At 44.3% G+C, this 27,763-nt stretch overlaps 1 long non-coding RNA gene across 2 annotated transcripts in view; it reads right to left on the bottom strand.

The window, feature by feature from the left end:
- Nucleotides 1-448: 448 nt before the first annotated feature.
- LOC138214028 (uncharacterized) overlaps nucleotides 449-27,763 on the bottom strand; it is a 31,731-nt gene continuing 4,416 nt past the window's right edge. Inside the window, exons 2-3 of one of the 2 annotated variants that reach the window (XR_011179596.1) lie at nucleotides 25,730-25,857; nucleotides 449-550 (exon numbers count right to left, since the gene is read on the bottom strand). This is a non-coding gene — a long non-coding RNA (uncharacterized lncRNA). Of the gene's footprint in view, nucleotides 551-17,718; nucleotides 18,257-25,729; nucleotides 25,858-27,763 lie in introns of those variants that run through there. The other variant, XR_011179597.1, reaches the window with a different exon arrangement.

Genomic DNA, 27,763 nt, shown 5'->3' with positions numbered 1-27,763 from the left:
GGGTGTACTTAACCCCGGCGAATATCACGAGTGCTTTGCTTATTTGTGCAGAAATGACACGAGCCCATTTATGACACACACACACACACACAAACACGCGCGCGCGCGCACGCACGCACAAAAAGAAAGAAAGAAAGTTCTGACTGCGCGCTTTTAGATTGAAGCTTTAAAGCAATTACGTTCATCGTGCGTATTTTATTTATTTGTCTTGATGAAATATTTAAAATCCTCGCAGCCACTTTGGGGGTCTGTGTGGCTTTTAAGTGATTTGGAGGATAAAAAAAAAGAAATAAAAATGTGCTTTTAATTCATTAGACGCGCGCGTCGTTCCGAGGAGACGTTGAACGAGAGATGCAATAAAATCATGACATTTCAAACATACGCGGAGAGACACTGAGAAAGGGAGACGAGAGAGACGCGAGATGAGTCGGTGAGGGACCGTACCTTTAAAGTCAGCAGTCGCCGGACCTCTTGTCTTCCATCAAAAGTTGAAACAACCTCTTGTCACTGCTCCACGGCGAGAGATCCCAAAAAATATGGGCGACTTGCTCTGCGGGATGAGGGGGACAACAAAACAACAAGAAAAAAAGTGTTTTCAAAAAGTCAAAAGTCCTGCGGATGATGATGAGGAAGGAGGAAAAGGAGGACAGGAGGAAAGGAGGGGGGGTCGTCTCGGTTTTTAGTAAAACAACCGCACCGGCAAGAAGGGGAAGGTCGGAGTCGAAGTTGTGTGGGGGGGAAGAAAAAAAAAAAAAAAAGAGCGCACGCACAACCACGGCGGGGATCGCGGGGGGAAAAAAAGCGCAAGAGAAACGCGGAGCGAACCGTGCGCTGCGGGTAGCGGGGGTGAAGTGGGAGAGGAGAGTGGCGGCATGCGAGAGAGGAAGGGCTGGCTTTGAGAGGGTGGCAGGTAAATGAACCGCCCCTCCCCGTTTTCTGATGCTCAAATCGATGATTTGCCAGCTGTGGCGCAGCTTGTCTCATTGCCCCACTTTGGTTTTTTACAGCCGCTCCTCTCCGACGCGCCGCTCTCCGGGGACGGAGAGGGGGGAGAGAGAGAGAGAGAGAGGAGTCACTGCCAGGAGGGCTCTCACACTCATTCATTTTCATATTTACACGCCACATGTTTGCATGTCAAGAAGAAGAAGAAGGAGAAGAAGAAGAAGAAGCGGGGGGGGGGGGGGGGGGGGTAGTCTGGTAAATAGTCGATCGCGCGCAGCGTCGGGCGCGTTTTCGCTCCGAATAAGAGTCAAAGCCGGTTGTTTTAACAGCGGAGGGCAACCTGCCAGCTCTGCTCCCCGCACACCTGAGCGGAATATGAAACCACAAGCCGGTTGTATGGCTGCTCGCAGGCTCGTTATACATCCCATGGCTCTGATACCGGCATAAAAAAAAAAAAAGAAGAAGAAGAAAAAAGCTGTTTATTAAAGCAGATGGGTTTGATTTGATTGATATATCTTAGAAAAAGAATTAAAAAAAAAACTTTTCAAGAATAATGAAGTTTGAAGAATGCTCGTTGAAAAGAAAGGACATGTTCATGTTCATGCTGCAGTCTGTTCTCTCTTTTTTTTTCTTGTGTTTGCCGAAAGCTATTTTTTTCCAATTAATTTCGCCAATTTAAACAAGGCTTTTAGTGGGAAATAATTATTATTCCGACTATTCGGCAGTGAACATTTTTAATGCATCATTACTGAACCAGACTCACTTTTATTTTATCAGAGCAAGCTGTTGCTTTTTTTTTTTTTGTTTGTTTGTTTGTTTGTTTGTTTGTCTCTCTCTCTCTCTCTCTCTCTCTCTCTCTCTCTCTCTCTCTCTCTCTCTCTCTCCTGCAACTTAGTTTAAGTCCAGACATCATCATCATCATCATCATTACACACAAATACAAACAGTCTCTCATTCCGGGCCTGTAGACCAAAAAAATTTATAAATTAAAATTAAAAATCAACGCTAAAAGAAATGCAAATTTGTGACCAAAAAAAAAAAAAAAAAAAAATCGACGTGGAAAGCAGAATAATTAGATTTTTCTTGGACATTTTTAAGAACACAGCCTGAAGCTGAAGGAGCCGAGGCACAGAGGACAGTGGCAGATAAGGGGAGGGGTGGAAGGAAGCCTTTAATTCTCACCCTCACGTGTCTAAATGTATTTGTGTCATTATAATTTATTTTTTAATTTATTTTTTTTTATAGCTGCAACTATATTGACTGCTGTGTAAAAAAAGTACAGAAATTATGAGTCTTTTATTTTTTTGGGGGTAATATATTTTGGCTGACGGAGTCTGAAATTAAGAGTTAAAGTAAATGAAATGGAATGAAGAGCACGTTCAGAGACTCATTCCTGTTTTCATATCTTAACGTGTTGCACGTTTCCTACGATACAATTTTTTTAAATCAGAAAAAAAAAGGATAAAATAGATTCATGCGTGACTGGTTTTTTTTCTGTCTGAATTGTGCGTGCGTGCGTGCGTGCGTGTGTGTGTGTGTGTGTGTGTGTGTGTGCGTGTGTGTGTGTGTGTGTGTGTGTGTGTGTGTGTGCGTGAGAGCTTCTCCTGCACATGTGGATACACACAGCACATGAACCTGTAGTGTGTGTTTGCAGTGTGATGGAGGTTTGCGTGCACATTTATATGTGTGTGGTGCGTCTGAACTTTTGTGCACCTCTTACATTTGTACACACGGGTGGTGTGCACGCTTGTGTGTGGTGTGTGTGTGTGTGTGTGTGTGCGTGTGTGTGTGTGTGTGTGTGTGTGTTAGAGATGATTGACAGTTTGCATCTGCACACAGGCTAACTGGCACTGGCAGGTGTGCACGGAGCCCACAGGTAACGCAGCTGTTTGCTCACAATACGAATGTGTTTTCTTTTTTCTTTTGCCCGATTTAGCATAACAACACGGCCCACCCATTTACATTTACGCTTAATTTACACATCGTATTGAAAATAGAATTAGTGTGGAGGAAGAAAAAAAGAAGAAGAAGAAGAAGAAGAAGAAGGAGGAAGAAAAAAAGAGCGAAGAGGAAAAACCCAACAGAAGGTGAGAGACAAAGGAAAAAGATTTTAGGTCTGGGAAGAAAAAAAGATCCTGAAGAATTCTCTTGCTCGTCCACAGCGAGCGGATTTCGAATGCGGGAGGACCGGAGTCCTTTATCGTAAGCTGCTACGTACAAATACTTCTCAGAAAAAGTTCATTTGTTGTGGTTTTGGAGACTCCACAAAAAGTTTCATTATGAAGCCATCTGATGAGATCTGCATTTAAAAAAAAAAAAAAAGACACACAATCTCTGCATATGATTCCGAGCAGCTCTCTCCTGGGAGATCGAATGGGAATCGAAGAAAAAGAAAAAAAAAAGTTACAGTAAAGACATTCAAATGTGCTTTCTGCATAATTATAAATTCATGCTAACTTGGGGATGTTTTCATCATTACGGACAACAGCTGGTGATTTCAATGCAGCCTCTGTTTTATCCAACAATTCATGTTGCTGCTTACCCCCCCACCCCACCCTTCACCCACCCTTAAAAAAAAAAAAAAGAAGCCCCACATGTGCTGCAGTTGTGACTTTAACCACAAGGGGGATCAGTGAGTCAAAGAGCAAGCAGGAGGACAGGAGAGGAGCAGCTGAGGACAGCTGATGACCTGTTCTTTCAAAAAGTCTGGCTTTCTTGTTTTTTGTTTTTTTTTACACTTTGGGTTTTAACATGTTGCCATCCGCCAACATTTCAGATAATAAAAAAAAAAAGAAAATAAAAAAGCAGCCAACCATGACCTTCGCATGGAAACGCGTTATTAGTGCGGCGGCGACGTGTGAGAGCCGTGGATGCGTTCCAACACGTTAATGCAGAAAATGGTTAATGTGCGTCTACGTTGCGGCGGCGTAAAGAGGCTAAAGCACAAGGAAAGAAAAAAAAGAAAAGGGAGAACCGAAATGTGTGTGAAGTGTAAACAAATCAAAGCAGACCTTGAGCGGAGACGTTTCAGTCGTCTAACACTTTTCTTTCTTTTTTTTTTTCCTCTGAAAACAATAAACAGCACTTGGAAAATTACAAGGGTTGTACACCCCAGAATTAATCTTTCCAACCCATAACTAAATAGAGAGACACTGTTGCCTCTCCATCAAGTGGGTATATTTTAATTACAGGCTATTGACTACTGAAAGTAATTTGTCTCAGAAAGATGCCCAAGAGCTAAAAGACAGACGTCTCGTCTAAATCTGGAATGCTCAGACACTTTTCTTTTCTTTTTTCTTTTTCGCTCTGGTTTTTGTGGTTCGGTTTTGCAACTTTCTTCAGTGGCTTCTGGTATAATTGCTCACCTTTTGAAAGATTAACAGGGAATTCCTGAGAAGACACTGCGAGCGCTGGATATCCAGATTTTTTTTTTTTTCCTCCCTTCTCGGGATCACCTTGGCAGAAACTGACACCAAACTGAAGTGTGGATTTCCTTTTTTTCTTCCTTCTTTCCCTCTCAGTGTCTCTTTGAGTTGTTGTTTTTTTTTAAACAGGAGTACTTCACAAAGCTCACCCATCAAATGAAACACTATTAATCCTCATTTGCGTGCCGCCGAGGAGGACGGCGGAGATGAGAGCCAATCAGAACAATAAAAGCCGACCCGCGGCGGCGACTCCAAAGGCGCGCACGCCTCCAGCTGTTAATGGGATGTCAGTCAGCTGGGCGAAAGGAAAAAAAACAAAAAAAACAGCCCTGAAGAATAATTAGTGTCTGGCGTGAACTCTCCCGTCAGCTGTGGCGGCTTAATGTCACTTTAGTACATTACAGCGTGCGGCGAACGTCGGCTGAGCGCGGGCGGCAGCTGCCCAGATGTTAAAGACGACTCTGTCTGAGAGCGGAAACGTTTCTTCACGTATACGGACGTGTTTTCTGCAACACGATCGAGATCAGCTGTCAGCCACGCTGTGATTTCTTCTCCCTTCAGAGTCCTATTAATGAGACGACACCAAAGTTCACAACGTGGATTATTTTTAGATTCTTTCGTACCATTAGGCAGATCAACGAGGATTTTTTTTTTACATTTTTTTTAAAAATCTTTCTCATAAAACCTTGTAGCTTCACGTCATACGGCGTAAAATAAGACTTCATTGATCCCCAGGAGGGAAGCTATCATAGGAGAATTAGAATTTTGATCAAAGGTATCAGCTGTTTCCTTAGAGGGAATCAAAATCAGCCAAAAGTCATTTTATTTGGGCAGCAATTGTTGCCTTAATCTAGTGATTTGTCTTCACTAGATTCATTTTACTCTGAACCCAACAGGTCCTACAAATTGAATGACAAAACACACGCCTACGACTTGATTCATGTCAGAGAATGATGACGGTTAAAAATCGATTGAATTGTCTGATGTTTTGTGGAGCCAACCATCCACACCAACCTCCTCCCTAAACGGACTTTTTCACCTGACTTCCTCTCGTCATAATCAAACCGACCTCTACAGGTGACTTCGGCGAAGGCAGTATTGTTTTGGAGCACTTTGCTGTCACTTTCCTCGGGAGGAAAGTTTCTCCTTCGATGATGTAACCTTCTGGCCTTCATCCAATCCCAGACAATTTTACGGATTTCTGTAGTTGGTGGAGTTGTTGTGTTTTCAGATGTGGTTGAAAATGAGAAGACTTAATAAGGTCGTTAAAAAAAAAGGACTCAAGATAATTCATCCAATCAATGAATCAAATATTAGCGACGAGTGAAAACGAGACCAGGTCAAAGCCTGGTATACGGCCGGACGGTGCGTGAAACGCTGGAGGGCTTTTAAGTTGAAAGGAGGCCTTTTAAACTGAAATTAATACAGGAAGTCGCAGCAATCGGCCGACCAATTTTTAAACCAGATGTATAAAAAACCGACTTCATCCTGTCTGTCAGGGGAGCAACCAGACAGCAGGTGTTAAGAGAACTTCTGGAAAAAAAATAAATAGAAAAAGGGTTCATTAAAACCGTCAGGATGTTGCAGCAAAGCAGTCGTTTTCTATACGTGTTAATATTACAGATTATTTATGTCGTGGCGTCAGAAAGGAAAGAAAGAGTTTCTAGAAGGAGGCTGCTGCAAAGGAACGTTTATGTTCAACACTCTACTGGTGTCCATCCGTCCATCCATCCATCCATCCATCCAACTATCCATCCAACTATCCATCCATCTATCCATCCATCCAACTATCCATCCATCCATCCATCCATCCATCCATCCATCCAACTATCCATCCAATACATCCAACTATCCATCCATCCAACTATCCATCCATCCATCCATCCATCCAACTATCCATCCATCCATCCATCCAACTATCCATCCATCCAACTATCCATCTATCCATCCATCCATCCATCCAACTATCCATCCGTCCATCCATCCATCCATCCATCCAACTATCCATCCAACTATCCATCCATCTATCCATCCATCCAACTATCCATCCATCCATCCATCCATCCATCCATCCATCCAACTATCCATCCAATACATCCAACTATCCATCCATCCATCCATCCATCCATCCAACTATCCATCCATCCATCCATCCAACTATCCATCCATCCAACTATCCATCTATCCATCCAACTATCCATCCATCCATCCATCCATCCAACTATCCATCCATCCGTCCATCCGTCCATCCATCCAACTAGCCATCCATCCATCCATCCATCCGTCCATCCATCCAACTATCCATCCAATACATCCAACTATCCATCCATCCAACTATCCATCCAATACATCCAACTATCCATCCATCCAACTATCCATCCATCCATCCAACTATCCATCCAATACATCCATCCATCCAACTATCCATCCATCCAACTATCCATCCATCCAACTATCCATCCAATACATCCAACTATCCATTCATCCATCCATCCAACTATCCATCCATCCAACTATCCATCCATCCATCCAACTATCCATCCATCCATCTATCCATCCGTCCATCCATCCAACTATCCATCCATCCATCCGTCCATCCGTCCATCCATCCATCCATCCATCCATCCATCCATCCATCCATCCATCCATCCATCCATCCAGTCGCGTCGGAGCTGAAGCGACTACTGGGGCCTCGGTGTTTGACATGCATCTCGACGCGGCGCCGCCCGTCCCAGCGAAACCCCCCCCCCCCCCGTCCCCCACTCCATCTCCTATCTCCTAGAGAGTCTATTAGCTGTGCTTAATTAAACAAATGTGATTAGACTGATCCAAACTCACACAACTGGAATCCCCGGTAAAGGAGTCGACCACGAGAGGCGGCTGCCGAGAGAAACGGAGACGGAGAGTGAGAGTGGAGTCACGCATGGCTCGGCTTTATTAATAGCGCCTATTACACACTAACGCGCAGCAGAGCGAGCTGCGGCGTTAACGTGTGAGTAAATGTGTGCGACGTTTTCAGGTCCACTTCTGAAGTTTCTCAATCACCGTCGAGAGAGAGAGAGAGAGAGAGAGAGAGAGAAAAAGAAGAAGAACCTTGTGGCGACGGGTCGGGGTGAGAACTATTAACACGTTGATTACCGGTAATTTAACGCGAAAAAACACGTGGGCGGGATTTAAGCCACGGCTGTCTGCTCGTAACCGGCTGGAAACGTTCACTAACTTGTAAAAAAAGATGAATCACTTGACGGAGACGTGAACATAAAAAGATGAGGGCGAGAGAGAGAGAGAAAGTGAAGTAACTCCATGTGCTAATATACTTTAAGGGGGGATTTGAACTCTGAGTCATTTCAATTCACCATCAAGCTGTTTTCTGCCAAAGAAATACGACTTGCTACTCAGCGAGAGTTAAGGACAGAAGTCGCAGAAAAGACGCAGACTTTTCAGAAACTCAGTTAAAAGTTTGAACTCTCGCTGCCCTCCGCCTCTCCTGAATTCGATTGTCCGCTCATTACTCAAACACGGAGAGCCTCAGACAGTGCAGTTTAAAAAAAAAAAGAAAAACAGCGGTCCGTCTATGTCTGCCGAGCCGCTGCAGGTAATGCGGCCCTTGATATGTTATTGGGTCACCGGCCAATTCAAACTAATGAGGCTCTCAATGGTTTCTTACAACAACAAAAAAAGTTTAGGTTTAAATATAAATAAATAGTTCACCGAGTTTGGTTCAATTAAATCTAACTGTAAATCCAGAGAACCTGAGTCCTGTCATTGTCCGCGGTATTAACAGCGTTTTACACGGATCAGTGGCTGTTTACGTCAATCAATTTCAAACGGATCATCCCGTATCGACATGCAGACGCGGTTCTTTAAAAACCCAGAACGATCTTAAAAAATGTGTATCCGATGTGTCAATCAAACCACGACGCTTCCCGAACACTGAACAATTACTGCGAAAGGTTGAATAATAAAGTCTTTACAATTTGCTGCGATGTCACGATATTTTGGCGGGAAAACGAATGCATTGTAATAGAAACACACAAAAAACACAAAACAACAAAAGCTAGTCTGTTGCGTTTCTTTCAAAACTGTTTTTTAGTTGCATATAAACGTAATTTGTAGGGGAACTCATGATCTGTGTTACTTTCCAATGTTTAACGTCTGAATCGTTGCATGATAACACGTATTTTAGCTGTCGAGTGAATATTTAACATCATTTTTATGTAAAACATTAAAAATCAGCTTCACTATGGGTTTTGATATAACAGCCTGCTTTTAGTTTCTTCTGTGTGAAATGAAATAAACATACTGAGAAGCAGTAGAACGTCTGACTGTAGTCATTGTGAACTTTGTGTTGTGGTTGAAAGGAAAGCCCAACAAATGTACAGTAACAGTAAGTAGTAGCGGGGCTGAGTGAGGGGTCAACTGTGCTTTCTCTTCAACTCCCCACTGTAGATGTCATGTGATCATAGAAACCACTGAAACAACAAGAAAATGACCCCCAAAAATCTGCAAGAGTACTCTGAATAATAATAATAATAATAATAATAATAATAATACACCTTTTCACCAGCAGTGAAAATCAATTAAAGCAAAATACTCGATATCAACCATGTCATACTGCTTTATCTTAAGCTACGTGACCAGGTGATATAATTAGAGGAGGTGGAGAGCAGTAACGAAGCATGAATCTGCCATATTGACTGGATATCAGACATCAGGCATCAGACTTTAGCCTTTAAATCCAAGTATCTGCACCACTGGACACTTGTTAGATAACCTGTGAGCTTCTCTGAGAGACTCAAATGTGCCGATCTAAGCATATATTGAAAATATGTCAACGATAAAAACATGCCTTAATTTGTGTACGCTGGTAAAATGACAAATATTTAGACTTTGTTTGGTAAAAAAAAAACAAAACAGATCTTCTAAGTTGCTCCCCACAAAGTAAAGACGACGGCAAGGAGACGCCGACATCTGTGACATCGATGAAGACGCACGAAGGACGGACGGACGGACGTTGTTTACGTTGCTTTGTTTTGTTCGAGGAAACCACGTCAAGATATCCCACATAATTATATAGGGAAAATTGGCATGACGTAACCATGGCAACACGTGGGCTTGTTGATGTGAAAAGGAAAAGTGTGTGTGTGTGTGTGTGTGTGTGTGTGTGTGTGTGTGTGTGTTCGTAAGAGGGAGTGTACTTCACAAACACAGCTGAAGTTAAGCATTAAAGCAACGGCGGAAAGTAATTTAGTAAATTTACTCGAGGACTGTACTTAAGTACAATTATTGGTTTATCAAATAATTACCCGTAGAGTATTTACATTTGCTTCTACTTCCTTTCTCCTCCGAGAGCTACTTTTTCACGAACATTTATTCACATAGCTGAGCTCCACCCAAAACCAGCTGAATAAGCTTCTTTTATGTGAACTGTAATAGCGAATGTGATTCTCTTCGTTAAATTCAACAGCAGCGTGTGCGAGAGCCTCCGCTGTGTTTTTGCAGGCACGTTGGCAGGTCGCGCTAGTTAATGTCCTCTGATCTCTGCGTGTCAGTCACCGTTCTTTCGGACAGGTAAAAAAAAATTAAAAAAAATCAATAAAAAAAACTTTATTTGAAGTCATATTCCAGTAATTTATATTCGATAAAAGACCCCTCAACTGAAGTATATTTTTCTGACGGTGCTTCAGTAAGATTTGAATACGAAACTTCTACCTCTAATTGAGTATTGATACTTTGACTTAAGTAAAATACTGAATACTCTTTTCCACCTCTGACGGCGTGGATAAATATGTTCGATGCACGTTTGCTGGAAAAAGGTTTAAATTACACAAATGACTCCAAATGCTGGTTGACGATGCGACCGTGGACACAAGGAACACGTTCTGCCGCGCTGCGTCGATTTCACCGGCGTGACCGAAACCGTTTTTGTGTTTATGCAAAAAAAAAATTTTTTTTTTAAAAACGCGTCTTCGCTGGTGAGAAAAATTTGCATAAACAAATCTATTCATTGTAATTTTTAACGTTTACTCAACGTGAGACCGTTGAAAAGTTCCAACCACGTTTCCTCACGCCGACCGCATTCAAATTAGCTTTGGTGGGAAAAACTCTTTCTCCCGGTTGTTCTCATTAACGTGGAACATACAGGCTGGTTATCTTTTAAGGGGGCTATATCTGTACTCCACCATTTATCCAGACCTCCGATGCCATTTTGCACTACATCCATCACATCACCATTAAGAATTGGAATGCCTTTAAGCCTCTTATGCACATCTTCCTTTTAGCCACCGTGGCTTTTTTGATACCACTGCAACCAGAGGAATCTCTAATTCTGCATAATTTTTCGAAGCAAAGCATCGGCTAACCTAATTGTGTGCCTAATGTCTGTTGCTATACACGCAAAGACACAGCGGGTTGGATGAGGTTAAGGATTGGTGATGAAGTTATAAAGGCGCCTTTGCAAGAAAAAAAAAAAAATTTGCGTCCAATTTAACACACACTGTTAAAGTGAATAAATTGACCTACAAGCACAGATTTACACCGAATGGGACTGGATAAAGTGCAGCGATTACCAGATTAAAAAAAACACAATGGAAGTCAACGGAAAAGAGCGTTCAAACACGTCTAACCCGAACACAACAAAGGGTTTAAGGATCAATTCAACAAAATCACACAAATGGTCCTTTAAATTATGTTTTCTTTTAGGTTATAGCTGTCATGCTCATAACAATGGAGGTGAATGGAATTTAGTTGAAGTGTTTTCAGTATTGACGACGTAAAAAGCACCAAAATCTGTCGACCTCACCCAAAAATTTGAGCAGTTTGAATCAGCTAAAAAATTCGGACCTCACGTCAGTAATTTTAATTCAGCTCCAAAAACACTTTCTGCTGTGTTTCCCTTAAAGAAACTACATAGGTTTTATTAAACATTTAAATAGGTTTTATTGAACATTTAAGTAGGTTTTATTTGACATTTTCATCCTGGTAAATTCCCACGACTTTCATACTCCGTCGCCGTAACACAAACTTTCCTGCACGCCTCATTGAAATAAGAAATAATTCTGATAAAAATCATCATCAGGTTTATTTTCTCACAAAAACTAGAAGCGCAACTTCTGTTGATAGTTTTAAGAATCAGCTCAATTCTTACGTTTATAATCTTGTTTATAAGTAATTTCATCTGTTTTTTTACTGGTTTAATTAATACTTCTTTCTGCTTTTATGAAAGTCGTATGTATTTTTTATTTATTGCTAACTTGTCTCACTGAAAGCACCTTGAGTTGCTTTTCATGTACAAAAGGTGCCATCCAAATAAAGTTTATTAGTATTATTACTATTACAATTATTACTATGACTTTTCACACGCGTGTTTCTCTTGAGCAACACTTGAAGATCGTCATCCGAAAAAAAAAATCTCTCCAAGCCGTGGAGCGTTTGTCTTCCAGCGCTACTCCATCGTTTAAGTGTACGTGGAAGTGTCACCGGATCGTCGTCCATCAATCCGGAGACGTCTCCGCACGCCGCGACGCATCACTTCGTTCCCAACGACGAACCTCTAATCCAGCTCGCGCTCTCCAAGTTGCCTTTGACAGCAGCTTAGCCACCCTGCCGTGCAGTGGAACACAGCGGGCGTGGAGAGGAGCCCCTCAGGGGTGAGATATCCTAAGCCACCCCACCTCCCCCTCCACCACCACCACCACCACCGCCGCCGCCGCCACCACCTCCCCGGTCGCCCCCGGTGACAGTGACAGAAGTCTGTAATTGCCACCTCGTCAGACGGCTTCATTAAGACGAGCATTGTCTGCGCAGCTGAAACGGCGGCGGACGGGGAAGGAGGCGCGAGCCGAGGAGAGCTGAGAGCCCACAATGCAATTACCGTGTCGCCGTGACAGGTGGGGCCTCCAATCCTCTGCGTCGGTGGGGCCCTGATGCATGTTGGGGAGCCGCGGCGGGGCTCGCATCATTTTTCACCACCCCCCCCCCCCGACCCTCTACCTCCCCCCCGCCTCCACCCCCCCCCCCCCCCCCCCCCCCCACACCTCTGTCATTAGTTGGTAATGATTGGATTATTTTGCAGATGAATCCCCGTATATGTCTTGCTCACAAACATTTCCTGCCCATATTAATCACAACCATCAAGGCAGTGCTAGTCGGAGCGAATTAAAAAAACAACACGTCTCCATTAAAAAAATTGCCGTAATCCTTCATCAGCGTGCTTTTAACCCTTCGATGAGGTTGGGGGGGGGGGGGGGGGGTGTTGGTGGCGTGTGCCGTCTTTTAATTAACGTCTCTGACATCACGACAGGCCTTATAAATGATTAAAAAAAGGAAAAAAAAGAAGCAGATCATCGACAGTGTTTAAGGTTTTATAACACATTAGGAGTAGGAAGCATTTATACAGACATAAAAGAACAACAAGGAGGTTCACGCCTCCTCTGTTGCTCCGCATCTCCGAGACACCTCTTCACATCTGACAGCGCATAATTCACACGCAGTGGCGCTGAGGGGACCATGTGACCAACGGGGGGGGGGGGGGGGGGGGGGGGGGGGGGGGGGGGTGAAGACAAGCACTGCTGCCGTTGAGCTCATCCATATAGCCTAGTTAGCACTTGTCTGCCGTGTCATTTTTCCAATCTCGGTCTTTTTAGTATTAAATATTCCTGCGTTTTGTGACTCAATGTCATCGATGTCAACAAATGTCCGATGAGACGAAAAACTTTTTTTTTTTTTAAATATTATATTATAACGTCCACTAAAACATGTCGAGACATACTGAAGCATCACGGCGCGTCCAAAATCTTATTTTTGCGAGTTTAACAGCAGATAATGAGCGCGGAGTAAAACGCATGCTTCCAAAAAGGGGGTTTGTATTTACCTTCTGAATTACGTACGGTCCGCATGAAAATGATCTTTAAATAACAGCAAAATACTGAAACTACCGACTTAAAAATCTGGTTTTTGTCGCGTCAGTCGCTTCCCGCTGCCTCAAAACACGACTACGATCCACCTGGTAAATTAAAAAGTACACCTCGGAGGAAATGTGCCGACGAGCCACCCGACCGAAACTCACTGTACGACCAACAGGGGACATGGGGACAACTTTTCTATGTGTTGTTTTTTTTTGCGGATGTCCCCCCCCGCCCACCTCTTCGAGTAACAAAAGATATCTGGAAACACACAGATTACATTTGCTGCCTTTGTACTGGAGTGGAGGCCAAAAATTCACGAGTCAGCTACTTCCAAATCCACGCGAAACAGAACCGACACAGTTACGTACCACGAGGGAGAAACATCTTTTCATGTCATGAAATTACCCTTAAATTATTTCTCCATCAATTGTTTGTTTTTAATTTGAATGCTTTAGCCCTTGAATTTGATTTCGATGAAGGACACCTTCTTATTTCTTGCTACGAGTCGGAGCCGATGTGCTGAAAGCCGCCTGACATCGCTCTCGTTCAGTCGGTCCACCCTTCAGCGAAAAACAACAACAACAATAAAAAAAAAACGCATTCCTTTCATCCATCGAAATTCCACATGATTGAAATTGCCCTCGGTGAAAACATATCATAGCCATCCACAGCTCTTGGGACGGCTCCCGCCGGGCGGCTCGGCCCATGCCAAGCCGTCTGGGGTTGGCCGAGAGCCTCCAGGGAGGCCGGGGCTTATGTCTCCACGGGCCAGTAAGCCTAGAGGCCCCCCGTAGGAAACGTAGCAAATCAAGGGTGCACCTTGGCAATCGTGGGCCCCTCCCCCCCCTCCCCTCCTCCCCCACCACCACCACCACCACCACCACCACCCCTCCTCCCCTTAGCCCTAGGACTGCCATAGCTAAAAGAAGGCTAATGGTGGCCAACTGTGCAGCCAGTGGGTCTGGGGTGTTGGGGAAGCGTGTCTGTAGGTTCATCTGGATTGGCGTCGATAAGGATGTGCGCTCTTCGTCCTCTGCCTATCACTACCCTGCACAGGGTGGGAGCCGAGTGTGACGCGTTTATGTGTGTGTGTGTGTGTGTGTGTGTGTGTGTGTGTGTGTGTGTGTGTGCAGCGGTGGCACAATCATGAGGGACTGGCAGACCATCTCCAGGATGCCAGCAGTGACTGATGCCACACCAGACATTCCTTTCAGAGGAAAAAGAGAACGGCGGCGTGGTCAGCCACCATGCCAAGCTTTCCACGGGCCCTCAGGACACCCTCCTCCTCCCCCTTCCTCCCCCTTCCTCCCCTCCTCCCCCCTCCGCTCCATCCTTTAAGCAAAGACCGTGGCAGTGATGGCATGAGCTTTTTCCAACGGATGTGTTGGGGAAACAAACAAAGTGAGGAGATGCTCTTGTTTCTCAACTTTTTCTGATTCTCTTTGCTGCAGTTTTGCTTTTATGTCTTTCTTTCTTTTAATCGGACTTCGATCAAACAAATTATGTCACACGCCGACCGAAGATTTCCAGGAGCACTTAAACGGTTTTAAAAGCCACTTTGATTATTCAAGATTCATCCTTGTATTTTTGTAGTGTTGTTAATGAATTCCAGGACTCATTTCGTGGTGTAATCTCATTTACCGGACACACACACACTCCAACTGTTTGGGGCCGATTACGGTTGTGACTTTAGTGACATAACGTATTCAGAGAGCTGCACAATCAGGGATTCGATTATCTCCTCCGTTGATGTCTTTAAGAAGAACCTCGTCCGCCGGTTGGCTTTAAGATGAATCTTTAAACGTACGCGTGCCGTCGAGAGTTTAAAAGTGTTAAATCAGGGCAGATTATTTTTGAACGCATTGCACCAGAGATCAAGTATGTTGCATTTAAAATGAAATGTAATAAAATTAAGCTTTCATGAAAGGACCTTCAACATCCAGCAGCTATGTAAAACCGTAGAAATCAAAGCTTTTGCAATTTATAGTATTTACACTTTGAACTCTGCTCTCGCCACCTCAAAGCCTCGACGATTTATTCCGGCGTCTCTCCTGTTGTTGGTTCTCGTTGTGCTTCGCAGCACCAAAATCTCCACTTCCTGTTAGCTCCGCTAGCGGTAGCATAGATTCCGTGAAAAAAATGACGTCGTCATTGAGAGCGACGCAAGAAATCCGATATGAGCGAGCAGAGCGAAGAAAATCCCATTTTGAATCGCATTTCAAACAACCTGCAAATGTGGTCAGGATCTGCTTCAGCAAAAATTGCATTTCATTTGTTTTCTCGCTGTCCAGACTTTCAAAAAAAATCAATCCGGATAATACGACAAGAAACGGATTTGTGCCGACGGTCTGAAGGAGAACTTAGCTGATGAAAATGTGCTTTTTCTTTTTTATGATTCATTTTGGGGGGAAATCCATTGTTGAATGTGGGGTGGGTGAGGGGAGGGGGTTTCAAGTCTTTTTAATAATCTATATCTCTCGACTGACAACCCTCGTGTGGCTGCATTTCATCCGGACTTGTTTTTTTATCCACAAAAACAGCAGAACCAAAGAACTAATGAACACTTTTCGGCTTCGTTCTTCTTTTCATCCGTTCACCAGAAAAGTACAAAATTTGCAAACAGCACAAGCTATCATGAGGCCCCCCCCCCCCCCGGTACTCCCCGCTGCTGTCAGACGAGCCTCTCCATCATGTATCGCAGATTATTTGCCGAGGTTAGAGGGGTTTTCAATCGCCAGAGCCCCCTCGCGCTCCGCCAGGGCTTAAGTGATGACACAGAATGATTATAGCACAGTTAAATACCTGGTCTAATGAGCCAATTAGCCCTATTGACATCCGTGGCTGTCTCAGAGGTGGAGCGAGTACCACGTACATGCTCCTTTAATCAGAACCGATAACACCATTTAGCCTTCAAACGCTAATCCTGACTCGCAGGCTCTCTCTGGAATCCACTGTGATTTCTCTGTGCTCACGCTGAGAAACTTCACGCCTGATTCATTTTCAATTCCACTCTTCGTGCACAGTTGTAACTTCGCTGTGGTGTTGCAGCCATTATGACTGGTGAGTTTTGATATGATTTCTTTTTTGGGGTGGGGTGGGAGGGGCGAGGTGGAGAGGGTATTTCTGCACAGAAGATTTTTTTGCACTTTTTTTGTTTCTTTTTTTCTTTTTTTGGGTTGCTCTTGCAGCGTACCACCTCCTGACATTTAAACCCAGTTATTTATTTTTATTTAAAAAGTGTTTTGAAGGTGTAAAAAAAAAGAAGAAAAAAAGACAAAAGCAGAGAGCGGGGGAAATACGTTATTTTCGGTTGGATTTCAGTTTGATGGTCTACAAAAAACGAAACCGGAAAGAAAACAGAAGCGATACCGAGCACTTCAGGTAAATTCAGATCATTTCATTAAAACGGGCGCCACATGAAAGAGACCGAGAGGCAAAGTTTTAGCCATGGGGTACTCGTTGAGTCACAAACGGAGCGAGTGTCATATCATTCACATTACTGTAAGCATTGCGTCACCACCGTGAGAATATATCTCAATGTGTGCTTATGAAACCGTTTCTTCTCTCTGGTGCTGTTTGTTGCTCCGGTTCATTTAAAAAAAAAAAAAAGTGTGAAAAAAATCAGTTTGTCCAAAGACGAGTACCAAAAAAAAAAAAAAAATCCTGCTCTGCCTTTTACAGAAGTTTACCTGAAAAGATTTAAATGTCATATTCGAGGAAACGCGCTGTTTTTTTTTTTTATGTATTGAGCGCACACAGGATGCAAAAGACCGAGTGAACTTCAGCTTGATATGGAATAAACACAACAGCCTGTTGTGGTCGGAGCGAAGCGAGAAAAAGAGGAACGGCGAAGGTGACAGCCTGACTGTCTGCTTCACGTCTTCACGTCTGACTAACTAACATCAAGGCCGGTTTGAGGCGAACACACACACACACACACACACACACACACACACACACCCGCATTACAATCCCACCTACTTCCAAGCAAAACGCACAAAACTAAACACACAAGCATGAACACACACACACACACACACACACACACACACACACACACACACACACACACACACACCAACTGCACAAATCTCACCACACCATCAATTCTCTTTAAAAAGTACACAAAACTTGCACGAGTCTCACAATTGTTCACCTTCGTACTTCTTGACTTTTCACTGAAATAACGCGACTCTTCGACACAAAGAAGTCCTTCGACCGGGCTGCGCCGTCCTTCGCTTTCCAAGTTACTTCACTTTCCCCCAAAAACATATTTTCGATTGACAAAAATGTGTTTTTTAAACAGTCCCAAATGTCCTCAGAGACCGTCCACACTTCTCCTTCTCCAGAAACAGCCTCATAGTACAAACATGCATGTTTCAAACAGTTTTTCGCTTTCTGAAAATATCCAAAAGACTTCCAGACTTTTCAAAAACGTCCTCACTTTAAAAAAAAAAAAAAAAAAGCGCAAAAAGTTTTGTGCTTTCAAACAAAATACAGAATTTTTTAATATATACTCTTCGGAAAAAAAAAAAAAGTCCTCTCTTTCACTTTTCCAAAATGTCAAGATCACTTTTTTCAAAAGTACCTTCAAGTTTCTAGGAATGTCCTCCCCCTGAAACAAAGTCTAGATCTCGTCTCAATTTGGCCCCCGTAAAGACAGAAGTACCAGAACACACACACACACACACCAGTTTAAAAAAAATAAATAAATCATGTTTCATCATATTTCATGAGTCTCTCTGGTCCCGATCCGTTTGTCAGTAAAAATCTGGTGTCCAGATGGTGAAAGGAGGGAGACATCAGACTAGTCGTCCCCAAAAGAAGCGATCGGCGGAGCCGCGTACAGTCGGGCGTGAATCTCTTATCCGCCGCCGTCCCCGCGGACCGGCAAGAAGTGTCTACCGGGCCAGGTCTGCCTGCTTCTCCAAGTGGCCACGGGGGAGTGCCAATTAGCAGTTCCCATGGAGAGGCGCTGTGGCCCTAATAAGAGACGGAGGGAGAAGGAGAATCAATTAAACCTGCGCTGACCCCCCGGAAACAACACAGAGGGGAGGAGGGGGAGGAGGAGAGGGGGATGTAGGTGGAGGGAGGAGGGGGGGGGATTCGTCTTCGCGCAACCCTTCAAAATGAGACGGCGATATGATATGATGGTGGGAAATCAAGCTTCTTCCAGTGTCAAAAAAAAAGAAAGAAGGTTTATCAGTGGAAGGGAAGCCCGGCTCTCATCCCAACCCGGCAATACACCCGTCAGTCCACTAGAGGGGGCACCGTGTCACGTTGAGGCACCCCAGAACCACGTGGTGAGGGTTTACAACAAGCTCCTGCTTTTTGGTTAAAAATCATCCAATGTATATAAAAGTGGACGTAGCTGAAAAGGTGAGAGGGCGGAGGTGCCTTAGAGTGCAATACCACAGAGTGACGCTAGGAGCTGGCTCCCAAAAAGAATCGGCCACAGTGGACTCCTTCTTTCTCTCATGAAATACAAAGAAAATATATATTTTCCTCAAGTCATGATGGTGTCGTTCGCTAAAGTCGCTCCTTTTTATCAGTTTTCCGGCGGTCTATCTGAAAATAATCCCGTCATTAATTAGATATTCGGCTTGAAAAAGTGCCATGTTTGGGCGGGGGAGGGGGGGGGTCTGTTTGTTTGACAGGCCTGCGGCGCAGTCGGAGATTGAGTCGAGTCGAGTCGAGTCGAGATGGCGACGGCCAAAATACCGAACTGGAGGCTTCAGGAGTGCAGTTCACCAACCAACCAACAGGTGGCGCCACGGTCCAGGTTTTTATAACCTCAACTCTAACCTACAATCTAAATGTAAGACAAAACCTTTAAACCAAGCTGTAATTCTCAAACAGCTCTTCCAAGGTCTTCCAGAAAGTCAGGACAAAGACAAAACGTCCTCAGAAATATTCAAACTGGTCACAAGTACACACACACACAAAAAAAAGGCAAACTGCTTAACTTTCACAATCAAATATATTTCCTCACTTTTTCCCCCCAAAAAAGAAAAAAATGCATCTTTAAGATAAGGAAGTTGTTGATTAATAGCTGAAACGTGTAAGCAAATGTACATTTGACTTCTTTTTTTGTTTAGTTTTTAAGACTTTGTAGGTTTACTTGAACGTGTTTATATCCTAAAAAATATTCCTGAAGAACAAACAGTTTCTGAGGTTTCCCATAAAGTCGCTGGAATTTCAAAACATCACCGATAGCAACACTTCTGAGACGGTTATCTGCTCCAGACGTCGACGGCCGGCTCAAAAGCTTTTGTTTGTTGGTAAAAACAAACAAAACAAAAAAAAAACGTCGGACGTGAAGGAAGTTGATGTACGAGGGGGGGGGAACTGGGAGATATGCAATGCATTGTGGGTAGCTTCCTCTCGTTTATGTGTCGGGGAGTCGTCGAACAAAGACGTGGAGGCGAAGCGGCGCAGCACACCTCAGGAGGGAGGCGAGGATAATGAAAAGTTTGATTATCCGAGTTGCACTCTTGTTTTTCCAACAGTAATTCATAGCAGAAATTAAATTCTGCATACAGTTCTCTTAATTTGACTTTAATTAAACAATACTCTATAAATGGTGCTTTCAATGACCAAATGTTCCCCCACGTAGTCACGCGGAGGTCCCCAGCCATTAAGGCTGATATAAAAGTTGATCCCCCGGGTAGCGGGGGAGGGAGGGAGGGAGGGGGAAAGGGGGAGAGGGAAGGACTGGAGTCTGATTTGTGAGACTGACAGCTGATGACTTCAAAAAGTTAATTAACTTTTCAATTAGGACGGCGTCTGACATTGCGGTTTGTTTGTCTGCTGTTCGAGCAGCTCGGGGGAGAAAACGCGTAACAGACCGACGCACTCCGGCGTCTTTGAGCACCTGAATGACGGTTTGAAATGTCGGCGCGTCGTTGCCGCGGATTATTATCGATTTATCGCTTTTGCATCTCCTTATAAATTAGCTGCCATCGTCACGTTTTGGAGGATTTAAGTCGGCGTGATGTCAGATTTCACCTCCGTAAATATCTACCAGTTTATTTTGGTGCATTTTAAAAGCAGCTGAAATACTGTAAACGCTTGTTGCTGTAGAATCTGTCGATATTTATCTAAATCTAGAAATATTTATCCGCCATGACGGCAACCAAAAAGCCTTAATAGTGAGTTTTACATGAAATGGTGTAAGTTTGTGACGTTTTGAACTCTTTTTGTCTCGATGCTTTTTACTTGTCGCGTAAGTCACTTTGAATTCCCTCGTTTTTTGAAACGTTTCCCACAAATAAACTCGCAGCCGTGTTACACTATCCATCATTTACATGACAGTTAATTAACTTTCTGACACGTACGTTAATAAACACTTAACAAATGTCGGTTTGAAGCAGCGTGTGTGTGAGCGTTTACTGTACATTGTTCTTTCGTCACGTCAAAAGTCCCAAACTAGTTATCCATAACGAAAACAAAAAGTAACGTTTGTTTTTGTTTTTTTGTTTGCCGCGCGGGGGTCAGAGGTCGCGCAGAATCTGTCCGATGATTATTGACAAGCAGATGTTATAAAATAATTTATGGTAATGCAATCATAATAAATGGGGGGCTTTGTGCAGCCGGGCTGACGAGTGGAAGAGGAGGAGGAGGAGGAGGAGGAGGAGGAGGAGGAGAAAGTTTTACGTGAGAAGCAGAAAGAGAGAGAGAGAGGAGGTGGTGGGGGGGGGGGAATTAAACCAAGCTGCTGCTGAGTTGCATTACAGCTTTTGGAAAATGATGCAAACAAATACGTACATACATTGAGAGCATGTGGAGGTGGAGGTTGGGGGTGGGTGGGGGTCGGAGGTGGGGGTCGGGGGAGGAGGGGGGGGTGGGGTGGGGTGGGGTTACAGACTGGCTACTTGAAATTGCGCTTTGTTGTGTGTAAAATTTGCACACACAAAAAAAAATCCCAATCGAGGAGGAATTCACCACCTTTTTTTTTTTTTTTTTTTTTTTTTTTAAATCGCAGACACATTCAGATCTAAATTTATTCCGTGTAGGAACCTCGTGTGATGTTTGTGCTGCAAAAAATAGCTCTTCTCCCTCCTGTGTGTCTGCAGACCTGAAGACCCCCCCCCCCTCTACCCCCCCCCCCACACACACACACAGTAAATAAATGTGTGTTTAGGTATTTTTTTTTTTTTCTTCATGCTTTTTTCTGATCATAATGTCTGCAGTTTGATTACAAAAATAAACCTCCATCCGCGGCGCAAGGAAGCCTCCTCACAAATAAAATATTAGGAAAAAAAATAAATTAAAAAAATTTAAAAAAAAAAAACGTGAGGGGGGGAGGGAGGGAGGCTAGGTGTCTTTACATATATTGTCATTTGCTATAAGACACCCTATCTGTCTCTCGAAATGTGTCAGGAATTACCGCCACTTCCAAAAACATGCATTAGCCCCCACCTTAGGTGCAATAGTTCTTTTTACGGCGGGCAAATATCGCAGCGAAACACGGGGCTGCGCGAGGCAGCTAACCTGGCAGCTGGCGGAGAATAACCCCGCGCAGGAAGAAAAGCAACCATGTTATCATGCACACACATGTGGCCCGGGTAAAGATTAAGCCGTATTCATCCCTGGCTGCTTTTTTGCGCGTCTCTCCTGCCTCCAGTCCATCACAAGATATGGCAAGCGTTCAGCCGGGAAGCCAGGAGAGGTGCCACGGATTTCACGGCGTTCCCAAATCAGGCCGTCTGGAGACTCGGGCGAGGTGGCTCTGCCGCTCCGCAACTCGCCTTGGCTTTCCCACAGATCATAAGCTCTCTACCGATGCCGGGGGTTTTGGAATTTCTTTTTTTTTTTTGTGCTGGATTGGGAGTGTCGGTGCTAAACAGAGGCTCCCCATCCACCCACCTCTAACACACACACACACACACACACACACACACACACACACACACACACACGTAGCCTCAATACAATCCCCTGTTGTGCGCATGGAATTGGGAATCATCTGCTGATTCATGCTTTCTTCAGACTATTGTTTGACGGCGTGTTAATATTTTTGGGGAGTTTTTTTTTTTTTTTTGTGTGTGTTTTTTGTTGTTGTTGTTGTTGTTTTTTTTTAGGGGAGTGGATTTACTTGAATGAAAGACAAGAGTGTAAAGAAAGAAAATGATCATTTAGCATGGAGAAGTGAGGGATCATGGCATGTCCCCGCTGACATGTACATTATCGCGCTGGGCGGGGGGGGGCCGGGGGGGCCGGTGCTCAGAGTGCTGCTGGCCTTGACTTGGGGAAAGAGGCTTACACCCCGAGAGCTACTTAGAGGGCCTCCTCGGTGGCTAAGCCGCTAATAATTCCTGCAGTTCCCCATAAAAAAAAAAAAAAAGGGAGAAACACAAAAGGGGGGAAACAAAGTGATGAATGCAGGGTGTATGGTAATATATCGGGGGGGCTGTGTTCGCCATGAACCGGAGGGACTTTTCACAGTGTCGGGGGTGGGTGGGTGGTGGTGGGGGGGGGAGGGAGATGGGGGCAGTAAGATGGGTCAACAATGGTAATAATGAAAACCACATCGAGCGAGCAGTTAATACGAGTGAAGGGAAAGCAAATACAGAGAAGCGAAAAGTGAGAGACGGTCAGCTGATGAACGTCGATCCACCAAAACACAAACTACGAGTCCAGAAGCACAAAATATTCAGTTCACTACTCGATATGACGAAGAAGAAGATGCTGCAAAAAAAAACAACATTTCCCCAGATGACAAAAATCATCATTTGATCATCAAATAGTTGCTGTTAAGTTTTCTATGAGGCCACTAAATGCATCAATTGACCCTTAAACAATATTAGAGCAGCTTTTTATATGAAAGCATCAAAAAAAAGAAAAGAAAAGTGAAATAGTGTCTGCCCTCGCTTCAGGGCGGCGATGAAAAGTCTGATTGGTGTCTGATTAGCGGGTCTTGCGAACTTTTTTTTTTTTTTTTTTTTTTTTAAAGGAGCTTGAACGTGAAAACAAAAGGCGCCCTTGCGTCGCCCCGGAGAGAGCTCACGAGCGAATCCAGGTAATGACAACGGAGTACGCCGAGGCGTAAACAATTAGCTCACCCATCTGAATATATCAAGGTGATGCCCGAGCCATTTGTGTTGTACTTCCTACATCCTCGCTTCAGCACACACAGATGAAGAAGAGGAGGAGGAGGAGGAGGAGGAGGGAGGGTGTGAATCCAAAGTGGTTTTCCCTGTGTCAGTAATTTTTTTTTTTTTTTTTTTGAGAAACAAAGCCAGTGGTGCAGCGTATTAGTCATAATTTATGTTTATCATTGCTCGTGCCCCGACACTGACTTCGACAGGAACCGTTTAAACGCTGCCGAGCATATGTGCATACGGCTGCTTTAATAGTTATTCTGCATGGAGGAGCACTTTAAAGACTCTAAATCACTTCTTTGGACAAACACTTAATGAATTATATCACCGCCAGCACGATTCAAAAAAGAAAAAGAAAAAAAAAAAAAAGCGCGGAAACCAGTCGTAATTATTGGGAGTCTTGAGGATGGTTTTAATTATCAGGAGTGGGCTCCTTTAAAAAGGTGACATCACACCGTGACACCAAAAGAAGTGAAAATAAAACAACTTTTTAAAAAGGAGAAATCCCTTTATTAAAACTATTTGAAATACACCGAAACAATCGCGAAAACATTCGGTGTGTTTTTCATTTAAACGTGCGTTTGTGAGGTTAAAAAAAAAAAAAAAACTCCACGTTGCTGATCATGAATTAATGAAATGTTTTTGTTTGTTTTCTTGCACGCATCAAAGCACCAGTTCGAGTCCTTCTTTGTAAGTTCAAATAAAACATGAACGTTTTCCTCCAGTGAACTTTTCTGGGATTTAAATCGTGCCACGGAGCACCTTCGCTTCGCCGTCTGGAAATAGTAACACCTGATTTCTGCTTTACCGCATTAATTTCTGCTGAAATTTAATCTCCTAATTCTTTGTCTTTTTTTGTCTTTATTTCCTGACATTTTATGAAGTTTGTTTACGACGCCAGCGACACCTCTCACCGCGCTGCGTGAGTGTATTTTTGTCTGAATACGTAAGCAGGTCCATTATGAATGTCCTGAAATCAGATTTATTCCAGTTGAAAAAAAAAAAGAAAAAAGAAATACCCTCTTTCCAAATCATTAAAAAATGGCAACAAGCTGTGGATTTTTTTTTTTTTCTGCTCTTTTTCACACAAAAAATAGCTGAAATGTGGCATGTGAGAAATGTGCAAGGTGGCCGTCTTACAGAAGGTGTAGAGGTGGGATAAATTTAATTACAGCTTCAAATATTCATTTGGCAAATATATCAAGGTTGGAAACACAGGCCCAGAAATGGCAAGCCAGTCTGGCAGGCGCTCACAATAGTGGATGGCAAATGACAGTAATCCATGAAAAGAGACCAGACATTTATAGAATTTATAGAGAAGGACTCGCCATCCCAGATCTCTGATGTTTGTGGGATTTTGTTTTTTGCTCCGCTGGCTGTGTTAAATGTCGGGGAATATGTGCGTATATATATATATATATATATATATATAAATATAAATATATATATATATATTCATAAAACAATTCAAACCTGTTTTTCTTCCCATAACTTTCTAAATTTCCAAATTGATTTAAGCTTCAGGTCGGTTTAATTATTGAACACACATTTCTCACCTTGACTTTTTTTTTTTTTTTGTTAAATCAAAATTAAGTTAACTACACGTTCACGGTGTATGAATGCGTTTGAGTGCTTCGGAGTTTAATGTATAAAAAAGCAGCAATCACGGCGTTATTTCAGCCTATTAACACGTACGGATACTTCTGAAGAGGTGTTAAAGACGGAGACGAGTTATTTTCCGTGGGTTTTTTTGTGGGTTTTTCTTTTTTGCTCTCTTAATCCCAGACGGTCACTCGACACGCAGTCGCAGGAAACGCAACACGTGATCTTCGCTGCTCTTCTCTCTTGATCTCACGCGCCTCCAGCTGTGCGACGCTGCTGCTGCTGCTGCTGCTGCAGCGGCGGCGGGCGGCGACGACGACGAGCACAGGTGAGGGTGCACGAGGGCACTTCCTCTTCCTGTGACAAGGCGAGTGTGGAAGGCGGCCTACTTTGCATCGGTTATCTCTCCTCGCCTCGCCACCGGCGCGGGGGTTGATCTAATCAGCAGGTTTGTGCAGGGAGTTGGGGAGGAGGAGGGGGGAGAGGAGGGGTGAGGGGGGGGGGTGAGGAGGGGAGCGAAGTCTGCACTTCACACTTCCCGAGGCCCTGGGAAACCGGAGGAGAGCACGGGGGCGGTTAAGTGGTTCTCCGAAGACCACACAGTCGCAGAGAGTCCCGGGCGCTGGTGCCAAACACCCCCCCCCCCCCCCTACTCCTCTCCTTCCTCCTCCTCATCATCATCATCATCATCATCATCATCTACTCCTCCCACCCACACAGCCAGATTAGAGTAGATCAAAACCTCACCCACCTCCACCTCCACCTCCAGGGGGCTCCTTCTCCTTCTCCTCCTCCTGCGGTCTCCGAGCGGGGATCTCTGGAGGAGCTGGCCGAGGCGTCAGCGGTGTCGGGTGCTCAGGTGCCGGTCTGGTGTCGGAGCTGCAGGAACAACAACAAAAAAATAAAATACGGGTGCAAAGCAGTTCAGTCGAAGCTGGAAACTGTCGCTGACCTACATTATCGAAAAGCCACAAGCCGTCTTCACTTCGCGTCTTCGCTGCACGAGACGCTTTCATATTAATGGCGCTGCAGAGGTTCAGTGTTGTGAAGTCCAATAAAGTGAACGGATGGATATTTGTGTGGGTTTTAAAGTACGTTAAAGTTCGCGGAGTCCGGTGTTGCGCAACAGGAAGCGAACTTTCAGGAAGTTGAGTTTATTAATACTGTGTGTGTTTTAAAAGTGAACCCACTTCTGTTGGAGCTTTCTTCCTCCCAGCTTATGTGGGAATTGTTGAAATTTTTTTTTTTAGGGAGTTTAGTGTGTTAAGTGAAATAACCTGCGTTGTGATTTGGCGCTTTATGAATAAAATGGAATTGAAAAGTTTGAGTTGGAAAAAAAACCAAGAAAACTGGAGTCATCGTAAGTCGGCGCGACGCAATAACTTAAACAAAACAACATCTACGTGTTTCTGTTCAAGTGACAAAGTACTTTTGAGGCCGTAGCAATTAAGAAAAGAGCCGCCGTTTAACTCGGTTTCCAACCAACAGCTGAAAGTTGACCGAAGTTCGTCCTTCCATCTCAAACCGCATCAACAAAACACACCAAGCACGAGGAACCAAATCGGAAAACGGTTTTGTCGTCGCGACGCTTCTTTTATCGCCGGGGCTGAGACGAGTGGTGTCGCCATGACGATAGACAACACGTTTCTGTTGTTTAGTTTAGAGAACTCGGTGGCGAGATAACGTCCAGGCAGCTCGTCAACAAGTTTACATCAAAAAAAAAAAAGAAAAGAAAAAGAAGTACGATGGCGTCTTTTTGTTGGAAAATTGCGACAAAGGAAACGCGCTTCAACGTCCAGGTTTGTTTGGGGATAAGATAAGAAGAAGTGCGTAATGGCGGCGGTGAGCACCGCCTCCGGATGTACCGACGACCTCAAAAAGAAGATGTGGGAGCGCCGGGACGAGGCCGCCTGATTGACGCGCGATTCGTATTTAGACGGCCGACTGAGGAAATTCGCCCGAATCGACTTTGCTTTTCGTCAAAACCGCCGCTTTCACTTGAACTTTACGACCGTCGGTCTACTTGTACGACGGGAAAAAAAAAAATCAAAGAGGCGTAAGAAGGGAATAAATTCATCTGCAAACGTGGAGCCAAAAAAATAAAATAAAAAATCATCAAACGGCCTTCAAACTCCCTCCGACGCCTGCCGGTGAGGCATGGGGAGATGGGACGGGCGGAGGAGAAAAGGAGGTGGTGGTGGGACAAAACCGGCGAGGGAAGGAGAGATGGATGGATGTAGGAGGAGGAGAAGGAGTGGGGGGAGGAGGAGGAAGAGGGGGGGGGGGGGGTGTTGATAAAAGCCTGATCTGTGCCACGGGGCATTTATGGATGTTGGAAAGGGGGGGAAATTGAGGGTGGTGGGGGGGGGGGGGGGTGGACGGGTGGGAGGAGGCATTGTCTGCTGTGTCTGTGCGTTTATAGGATTGAGCTCAAGTTTCCTTTGTGTTTCCATTTTGTTGAGGGATTATGTTCTTTGAGAGAGAGAGAGAGAGAGAGAGAGAGAGAGTTGTGTGAGCAGAGTGGAGGCGGAGAGAGAGAGAGAGAGAGAGGGAGAGAGAGGGAGAGAGAGGTGGTGGTGGTGGTGGTGGTGGTGGGGGGGGAGACGAGGAAGGAGGGAGGACGTCTTTGTTCAGAGCGTTGATCATGAACAAGACAGATAGCAGAGGGTGTGCGTCTGTACGAGTGAGCGTATCTGCCTGTAGGTTTTAATGCCAATGTGTGTGTGTGTGTGTGTGTGTGTGTGTGTGTGTGTGTGTGTGTGTGTCGGAGAGAGAGAGAGAGAGC

Source organism: Embiotoca jacksoni, unplaced genomic scaffold, assembly GCF_022577435.1.
Source record: "Embiotoca jacksoni isolate LCO1_2020_lvr unplaced genomic scaffold, fEmbJac1.0.p SCAF_66, whole genome shotgun sequence".
NCBI classification, from domain to species: Eukaryota; Metazoa; Chordata; class Actinopteri; family Embiotocidae; genus Embiotoca; species Embiotoca jacksoni.
This window is presented reverse-complemented; position numbering and strand designations above follow the sequence as displayed.